General features: G+C 43.3%; 1 protein-coding gene across 2 annotated transcripts in view; it reads right to left on the minus strand.

The window, feature by feature from the left end:
• Nucleotides 1–10,232, minus strand: part of large1 (LARGE xylosyl- and glucuronyltransferase 1) — a 136,059-nt gene extending 125,827 nt beyond the window's left edge. For both annotated transcript variants that reach the window (XM_030725285.1, XM_030725287.1), the window contains exon 1: nucleotides 9,667–10,232. The gene's annotated coding sequence lies outside the window, so the exon portion shown is untranslated. The remainder of the gene's footprint in view (nucleotides 1–9,666) is intronic.
• Between the last annotated feature and the right edge of the window lie 200 nt (nucleotides 10,233–10,432).

Here is a 10,432-nt window from a genome sequence, read left to right on the forward strand (position 1 = left end):
CTCTACAGAGCTCTGACTCTTTGTCAGCCTGGCTACAGTGCTGAAAACAAACCTGGGGTTGTTCTTATTTTCTTCAATTAATGATGAATAGTAAGATGTCCTAGCTTTACGGAGGGCTTTTTTATAGAGCAACAAACTCTTTTTCCAGGCTAAATGAGCATCTTCTAATTTAGTGAGACGCCATTCCCTCTCCAGCTTTCGGGTTATCTGCTTTAAGCTGTTCGTTTGTGAATTATACCACGGAGTCAGGCACTTCTGATTTGAAGCTTTCCTTTTCAGAGGAGCCACAGTATCCAAAGTTATACGCAGTGAGGATGTAAAACTATTGACGAGATAATCAACCTCACTGGGAGCAGAGTTTTTTATTTTTTTATTTTCCTGTTTTATTTTGACAGTCCTGTGTTCCCTGTGCTTTGTGTTTGGTTTTGCTTCCTTTGTGGTATTAGTTTCATTTGGTTCACCTGTTGTTCCCTGCTGTCTCCACTCTCCCTAATTCCACTGAGCCCTCAGTTTACTCTGGTCTTTATTGCATCCTTGTCTGTGTTCCCCCTTTTATGGAAGCTTGTTCCCGCCAGTTAAAAAAAAAAATCATCACCATACGTAACTCAAAATTTCAAGCTGTTTTCTTGAAATTTCGAGTTACGCATCTCAAATTTTTGTTAGTAACTCGAAATTTCAGCTTAGCACTGCCAATCAGGAAGCCCGAGAAAGAGGTCATTTCCTTGTTACCCGGAAGCAGATGCCACCAGCACACGCGCACTCAAAATGGGGTTGTGACAGTATCAGTGAGTTAGCAGTTTCTAGCAAACGTGAACAAATTGCCGGCATCTTTTTGATGGTCAATGGTCAAAATGTCTTCTAGCAAAACACAGCTGCATAAAAGGTAAGGAATCAATGTTGTCATGTGGTTCTGTTGGACAGCTGATACCTTGAGCTTCCTGCCTCCAGTTAACAAGGAAATTATGTATGGATCACAGAGCTTCCTGATTGGCAGTGCTAAGTTGAAATTTTGAGTTATTAACGCGAAAATTTAAGATGCGTAACTCGAAATTTGGACTTATTAACTCAAACTTTCAGGTTATTTTCTCGAAATTTCGACTTAGTAACGTGAAATTTCCAGTTGTTTTCTTGAAATTTTGTGTTACAGATGGCGCCCCCCCCCAGTGAAGAAACAAGCTTCCACACCCTTAGCCGTGTGTTCCCCTGTTTTTCCCTTTTCTCCCAGGCTTGTTATTTTGTCTTTTTCATACAGCCTTGGTTGAGTTTAGGATTTTGAGTTTTGTATCCTGTGAGGAGATTCCTGAATTAAAGCTGCCTCACAGTTTAGTTTTGTCTCATGTATCCTGTATTTGCCCCCCCACCCCCACCCCCACCCCACCTCACACACACACACACACAGCCATATATGACAAACACTGAATATGGCCAAACCCTTCCTCCTCATTCTACATAATTACAACTCAACAATATTGCACTCTTTGTTGAGAAGTAATGAACTCTGATTTAAGATTATGATGGCTGCAACAGAAACACCACTGAGTCATGTGACAGTGAACTCTACTTCACAACACATGCCAAATGAAGGAAAGTGGGGCACAAGACTAAAAACAGAAATGGTGTCGTCGTCTTCCCCAAGGAAACTTAAGCCTCTCAGAGAGGAGGTGACACATGAGCATAGGTACAGATTCTAATGAGTAATGAGACCCTTCCCACAAGTACACAAACATATCACACCAAACACAAGTGAACATGTTATCATTTCCGTCACATTTTCCTTGTCTGGACTGAAGTATTTCCAACATTTCAGCCACAAGAATACTTTTAAATTTAGAAACGGTGCCATGCTCCCACATTCAAAGTGCATGTATGTGTAAACAGCTAAGTAAGAAAAAACAAGGCTAATTTTTAAAAAGGCAAAAGCTAAGATGCTTTGTTTGCATCTTCATGATCTTACTAACCATTTAAAGCACTTTAGACTGCAGGCCACATTCAACACATAAGTTAATGTGGTCACATATGTTCATCCAGTCTTTCAGTCTATACTCTTGGAGCACCTGTGGTAAAGACAATACAACGACACAGTGACAGTGTGAGTCCTTACAGAGGTACACTGGCAGTGAGAAGGAAGCACTCAGTGACAACAGGAAGTGATCTCCAGCAGAGTCTGGCTCAGGGAGGGGCATCTGCATTAGTAGGTGACCTGCTCTACCTCCCGAGCCACCCCATAAAAAAGTGTGATAGAGAGATAAAGAAAGTAGACAGGAGTGCTGGGAGCCTTGGTGTACTGCACAGAGCGAGGTGGCAAAGGAAAAGGCTTATAGAAATTTATATGTGAGGCTGGACACTAAGGAAGGAGTTCCAGACCTGTATCAAATGGCAAGGCAGACAGATCGAGCAGGACAGGATTTGCAGCAGGTTAGGCTGATTAAGGGTAGAGATGGAAATATAGTAACAAGTGAACAATTCAATTCAATTTTATTTATATAGCGCCAAATTACAACAAACAGCTCCCTCAAGGGCATTATACTGTATGGTAAAAACCATAAAAAAATTGCAGAGAAAACCCAACAGTCAAAACAACCCCCCATGAGCAGCACTTGGTGACAGTGGGAAGGAAAAACTCCCTTTTAACAGGAAGAAACCTCCAGCAGAACCAGGCTCAGGGTGGGGCAGTCATCTGCTGAGGGGGGAGAGATTGTTGAGAAATTGGAAGGAGTACTTCGAGGAGCTGATGAGAGAGGAGGACAGACGGAGGACAGCTGGTGAATCAGGAAGTGCAGAAGATTAGTAAAGAGGAAGTGAGGGCCGCTACGAAGAGGATGAAAAGCAGAAAGGTGGTTGGTCCAGATGACATACCTTTGGAGGTAGGGAGATGTCCAGGAGAGATTGCAGTGGATTTTCTGACCAGATTGTTTAACACAATCTTTGAGAGTGAGAGGATGCTCGAGGAATGGAGAAGCAATATGCTGGTACTGATTTTCAAGAACACGGATGCAGAGCTGCAGCAGCTACAGAGGGATAAAGCTGATGAGCCCCACCATGAAGCTATGGGAAAGAGCTGTTGAAGCTAGATTAAGAAGAGAGGTGATGTTTGCTGTGAGAGAGCCTGGAGAGGTGGAGGTATGCTCTGGAGGGAAGAGGAACAAAAGTCAGTAGAAGCAAGACAGAATCCATGTGTGAATGAGAGGGAGACAGGTGGAGAGGTGAACATGCAAGGAGCAGAGGTAGTGAAGGTAGATGAGTTTAAATACCTGCTCTCAACCATCCAAAGCAGTGGACAGTGCACAAGAGAGGTGAAGAAGAGAGTGCAGGCAGGGTGGAGTGGGTGGTGATGAGTGTCAGGAAGTGACAGAAGGATAGCAGTAAGAGTGAAAAGGTTTACAAATGGTAGTGAGACCTGCCGTTATGCATTGTTTGGAGACTGTAGCACTGAAAACGACAGGAGGCCCAGCTGGAGGTGGCAGAGCTGAAGATAAGATCTTTACTGCGAGTGGCCAGGATGGATAGGATTAGAACTGAAGACATCAGACGGACAGCTCAGATTTAGCTCAAAGTGAAAAAAGGCCTGGGCCAAGAGTGAACCTTTGGGGGACCCCACATGAAAGTGTCTGTCTTGAGGATGATGCCCCCCAGCCTGACCATAAAACTTGTGTCAGTTAACCATCTAACACCAGGCGATCGCCGCTGAAGCACCTGTTACCTGCCCTTACTTGCCATGAACAGCTGGTCAACAGCGAACAGCGTTTTTTGAAGTATGTTCTGTTGCTTGCGACAGGTTCAGTATTAAAGGGTTAAATCAGATTTAAAGCATTCCAGAGTCGCCATTCTGAAAACAGCGTGTTGCTTCACAGGGATTCAAAAGCTTTTGGTGCTTTAACAGGTCTGAATGCCTGTACCCACCATTACTGTGAACCAAACAAAAAAAGAAAAACATATCACTGTGTGAGTGGTACAAAAGCACAATGGCAAACCTCAACAGTGGAGCATGCTCATCAGAGAGAGACAGGGAGCTCGTAAGGGCTACAGCTTGATGTCAGCTGGGCGTAGTGGTTTTATATAGATCTCCCACTGGGTCAATATGTAGCCTCCTCTACAGAAATCAATACCACATGCCTTTGGCAATGACAGCCTTCATGCCAAAGTAACCACTGCTCTGTAAAGGATGCCTGAGGTGAAAAGGAAAAAAATCAAAAAATGTCATGTTCCTACACTTTGATACAGGAAGTGAGTAACAGGTAAACAGAAACACAGATGTGACACAACACAGGGAGCTACAGAACACACAAAACAAGGGACAACAGACACATGGTTACAGAACAGACACCAAGACGCAGGGACACAGGGATGCAGATATGATGAGAAGAACAAAGGGAAACAGGAATTAAAGGAATTAAAGACAAAAAACTATAACTAAGAACAGGACTCTATGACAAACTATAACAAACTAAGAATCATATGCACACTCAGAAACACAACAGAAGAACTTCAAACAACAAAACACTGGGCAAAAGGGCCAGGACCATGAAAGGAAGTCATCTAACTTGGAAATTTTTAGGTATGTGAGTGGCAGGACTGTTCATTACTGTGTAAAGCTTCTGTAGTATAAGTTACTTTTTTCATTATTTTCTTGTTTCTTTAAACATGCAGAACATCCAACAACATGCCCGAATCAAGACCATCAACATCAACACTCATGCCATCATCAAGAAGGGTGGAGATGTTGGGCATTATGTTATGGAGGCAATACCTGGAGTGCAACCCAAGCTTGTGTGGTACTCAAATCAGTCAGCAAAGTCAATCAGCTCAGGGAACTGAAACACTAACATTTCTTGAACTGGGCTCACATAATTGGATGTGGAAAAGTTTCTCCTCAGAGTCGCTGGACTCTGAGACCTCTTCAACCATAATTAGAAGTACTGCTGTTGTTTCTGGTATTGTTTGCAGAGCACAGTGTTACTGTGATGCCCGGCGTTAAAATGCAGCGATAACACACTGAGTGAAGGACTGAATACAGTAAAACCACCTAAGTCGAAGTCGCACAAGTCGAATTTTCACTCTAGTCGGATGGCTTCTGCAGGTCCCGATTTTTCCTAACGTTAATTCCAATAAAATCATCACCTAAATCGGATCATACAAGTCGGATTTTTGCCTACCTCGATTGAAAAATTTGGTCCCATTGTAATACATTTCCAATTAAACATGATCGCATAAGTCGAGTGAGTTTAGCGCTAAAGCCCTCCTCAGCTCCCGTCACGCCTGCTTCCAATATCTACAATCTATGCAAACTCCATGCATCAGCTCATTCATGCACAACTATGCACACTAACAATACCTGGAGATCGATTGAGCGTCTAAGACAGTCATGTGATGTCTGGATTAGCAGCACTGGGCGAATCTGTTCATTTTACCAGAGACAATCATGGCAAGCGCAGGAGTCAAGCGTAAGCTACAAACTCACATTTACAAGTAAAAATACGAGATAAAATTTGTGGAAGTAAATCCAGAGATGAAGCAGAAAGTCACTGCCACGAAATCTGATATTAGACCCCAAACTGCCTGATATTTTGAAGAATTTTAAAGAACCAGATTTTATCCGACTTAGACATAAGACAAATTTTTTACAAGTCGAATAAAATTCCATGGGCCATTTGAATCTGACTTAGGCTATTTTTACTGTATTATAACAACTGGTGAGAGAAGCAATGCATATGCATTATCGTATCGTCTTTACCTTAGAATATAAAGCACCTCGAGGTGACTGTTGTGATTTGGGGCTATATAAATAAAATTGAACTGAATTTTACAGGTGTCTAATTATAGGAACTGTACTGTGTGCAAAACCTACAATTTGTCAAAGCTGTTACTGTTAAATGTGGCATATTAAAGGCGGAGCTGTTTAAAGAGGTTTTGTCTGGTTTTCTTGTTCAACTACTAAAGATAACAAGAAAAAATACATTAGAGGCAACATTCATTTTTTTTATTTAGGAAATAAACAATTTAATTGATCTAAAGGTACAATAAAAGAAATGCCTAAAGAAAAGTACAATTAACACTAACTGATTGAAAATGATTTCAATTTGCATTTATTACAAAAACATTAAGCAAAGTTGAGAAGAAAAATCCATCTGGATTTAGATGACTCTCCAATGTTCACCTGGACCAACACAATAAAACAAAACATTTTTTCGGTCTATGGACAAAAGTATTATCTTTATCTGAGGTGTTTTCAGTCGCATTTCAGAATCTAACCAAGAATGGGGCATTCTTAAAGAGCTCGCTACAGTTCAGCATGGTACTGCAACAGGATGCTACCATAGCAAACAAGTTGATTCATAACATTTCTTCCCTCACAGTCAACTGGAAATGGTACTTTTTTTCAAAGGTTAGAGCTTAGGAGCCACAGCAACTCAGCCACAAAGTGGCAGACCACAAAGTTGCAGAGCGTGGTCACGCTGAGGCGCAGTTTGCTTACTTCCAAAACTCCTCTGGTATTAACATCAGCACAAAGACTGTGTGTCGGGAGCTTCGTGGCAGCTCTTGTAGGTGGCCCAGCACTTTAGTCCATGTAGTAATAATATATAATCCATATATTAGCTCAAACCAATGGAGTCCATCTCCGCTGTGAAGCAGTGTGATTTTAAAAAGCAGCTTTACTACCATTAATAAGAGTAAATGTTATTGATTACCAAACAGGTGTATTGACATGGTGTAGAAACCCAACATGTCAGCTCACAAACCAACACTGAAACTAAACTGAAATCTGATTTAAGAGGATGAACCTGTATGATTTACTGTAAGCAGTCATATACAGTGTGATCGTCCACATGGACATAATGTATGGTTTCCAAACTCCAGTGTTATTATGAAAGTATCAGCACAAAAGAATGCCTTGTGTTTATTCATTGAATGTTTTCCAGTCAGTTTAATGTGTAGATAATCAGAATGCAGGGCCAACAGGGCGACAGGCTGCACTGTCTCCTCCCAGAACCTCTCGTTTAAAATGAGGGTCCTACAGGAATCTGCTCATACAGTTTGAGTTTACATAATTTCTTCTGTGTAACAGTGCTGAATGCAGCGTACAGTAGGAAGGACAACAGATGTGGAAAGACGATTACTGGTTAAGTCTTTATGTTAATTTTCCACCCAACAGTGAAGAGACCCGAGCATACTTGTGCATGCTGCCTGGTACGTCTCTGAATGTCAGGATGTTCTCCTTTAAGCTCAAGCGCTCATAGTGCAGAGTCTGAGCTTATCTCCAGTGAATGAGCATTAACTTCCAGAGTATCTGCAGTGATTACACTGTGATGAGTGCATTGCCTCAGATGTGGCTGTTTAGGGCCTGAACAAGGAAATCAATGAAGCAGTGGACAGAACAGGCTTGTTTGCTGTTCCACCATACTTCCCCCTGAGGGCAGGCCCCACGTTCATTAATGAAGACAAACAGGCATAATACTGAAACATTATGCATTCAGGGTGTTATCGACTGTTGTCTGATTGTCTAAAGCTTTTTGACTCATTGGCTGTAAACATCTAAATCCCCAATCCTCAAAGGTGAATTCACTAACCAGACTTTGTCCAGGTAAGCTTGGTGTGGGCAGCAGAGGAAGTCATCAGTATCACTTTACACATCAGAGCCTATGAAAGCAATCTGAGTCACAGCTATCTCTCAGATATGCATGTTTTTCATGTATTTCACATGGATCGAGGCCGGTGAGCTTTCTAAAATGAAACATTTACCTTTGAATTATTAAATAAGAAAACAACATCGGGCCAGGGTAGCTCAACGGCTGAGCGGGTGACCACATATGCCGTGTGGCGGCACAGGTTCGAGTCCCAATCTAGTTGCCATTTACTGTGTGTCTTCCCCCATCCCTCCTCCTGCCTTCCCGTCTCTCTCCACTGCAAACACGATCAAAAAAAGCCACAAAAAGGCCAAAAAAATAAGAAAACAACAAAGTGAATGACACAGTTACAAATGTGACCATGATGCTTTTCTCTAACTTGTACTGATTTAAACATGCTTTAAACGATGTTCTTAGATCATCTGAGGTGTGGTGACAGTGCTTTCACGCTGATCATATATGCTGGAATTTTCCCTCATTTTATTATGTTTATTTACCCCACTATTAATCCATTTACTGACAGAAAATGTCAATAATGAAAATAATTGACTGTGGCCCTGTTCTAGGACCTTCATGTGTGTGTCATTATGTCATCAGTATACAGTCATAATCAGCTGCTGCTCTATGATGGAGCTGGGAGTAACGGTCCTGCAGCCAACTCAACACAACCAGGACAGAAACTGTCCCAGGAAAACCACGCACCTCCAGCTTCGCTCCTACTGAATTTTACCCATTCCCTCTGACAAAGGTCTCCTCGTCATGTTACATAAGCTATTCAAAACCCAGCAGACTTTATTAAAAATGTAATGTGACAGAGAAAAGCAGGGTCTTTCATAGCTTGTATGCTGTACATTCACCAAACCTTTTTGTATATATTTTTGCTACTTATTATCAGCTGCAGGTACAAAATACATCTCACTGTGCATTGTACTGTATATAACTGTGCATGTGACAAATAAACCTTATCTTATCTAAAAACCTGGCTGACATAAAAACATGATTAATACAACATCTCTGTGTGGCAGATATTAATATTACATTATTATTTCACCATCATTCCAACTGCTGAAAGAAAAAACATCCCAAATATGGGACAAATAAAGTCCACTAAACGCTAAAGTATGTTGTTTTAGACCATTTGTTTTTTTTTATAATAAAAACTAAACTAAACTAATAAAGGCTAAAGCATCTCAGTCTGTGCTACTTCCTGCTCCGCAGAAACAGCTTCATGTATGCTGCTGCTGTCAGGTCGTTTGTGCTTTTTCACCAACACACATGTGCTCCTGTGCAGTCCCCCAAAATCCCAGCTGCGTGCTGCTCAACCTGGATGACACCGTGCGGGAATGCCGATGAGCTGACGGGTGGGCCGGAACAGCAAAGTTCACCGGGAGCGGCAGAAACAGGAACAACCCCATTAAAGGTGTTAAAAACAAAATAAATAGAGCGTGAGGAGCGCAGGCAGAGGCTGCAGTGCTGCACATTTCTGACACTGCCCCCATCTGACAACAAATGCTCTCTGCAGGTAGACGGGCGATATGTAGCTGCAACGCACAGGCAACGCACTGCCAAGTCGCTGAACTCTAGTCTCCCATCACACCGTAACCATCATCCTGCGAGCAACTGTTGCCGCTGAGCCGCGGCAGCTCCGTGTGTCACTCCAGCACCCCCGAGAACCGGAAAGCATAGTTGAAAGGACGACAAAGGGGAGGGTGTTCGGGTTGTTTCGCCGGGTTTCAGGAGGATTAAACACGCCTCTGAGGAGAGGCGACAGAACCAGGTGCTGTTCATCCTCCCCCTCCGATCTTTAAGATGGATGTGGAGGAAAACTAAAGCACCGCGTCGCCCTGTTTCTGTACGCTGTGGCCGGCAGAGCAGAGCTGCTGCTGCTTCCACACTCCTGATCCCCGTAAAGAAAACAGGCGCTTACAGCCATTTAAGCACAAGGACTGTAAAGGTTATTATAACAAGTGAAACAGATCGTGCCAGGAATATGCGGGAGGCTGGGGTCGCCGTGCGAGTCATTGGTGAATAATGTCTCACTCACCTGATGCAGAAAGCCTCCAGCTGCTTCTTTTCTGACCCCCTGATCAAATCAGTACCCAGCAACGAAGCCAACGCTATTTTAAGGGCAGATCTGCGCCTGCAGCTCGGTCATAACAGTTCTTCTGCCGCAAAACGAGCCCGCGGTCCGCCGCTGACTCGGGCCATGAAGTTGGGATTTTATAGGGATGTTTATCAGGTCCGGCAGCCTCGGCTGTTAGCCCTGGCTACCACCGCCAACATACGAGCCGCTCCGTTTGCTTCAGGCTAAATAAAGACTTAATCTCACACGGTATGTGGCTGCGGCGCCACACAGCAGCTTCAGTCTCATTAAAACAGCGGCGGCTTTGGATTAGTGAGCGCAGCGGGCAGCGACGCACAGTCGGAGAAACAGCCCCGACGGCCTCGTCTAACACTCGGTCGCTCCGCTGAAGCTCGGCTGGTTCAAAATCTCAGAGTTCCCGACAGACTTCAAAGACCTTTATTTAAGGTATTCCAATAAAATCGTCCATGTCTTGTGCCCGTCTGAGCTTTCGGCCTCAACACAGCAGCTCTTTCTTCCTGACAAGCAGCCAGCATCCAATCGCAGCGCTGCCTTCGGGAAGGGGGCGGGTCAAAGGAGCGGAACTAAGCGGATGGAGTCTGGATTGGAGTGGGCAAAGTACTGAAGCAGGGTTAGATTAACGCACTAACTGGACCGAACTACTAAAAAAAAAAAAAAATCTGAGGTCAGGGTCAGTTTGGGGATCTTTGTGTTCATCAGAATTCAC

The sequence above is a fragment of the Archocentrus centrarchus genome, unplaced genomic scaffold (assembly GCF_007364275.1).
Source record: "Archocentrus centrarchus isolate MPI-CPG fArcCen1 unplaced genomic scaffold, fArcCen1 scaffold_52_ctg1, whole genome shotgun sequence".
Taxonomy (NCBI): Eukaryota; Metazoa; Chordata; class Actinopteri; order Cichliformes; family Cichlidae; genus Archocentrus; species Archocentrus centrarchus.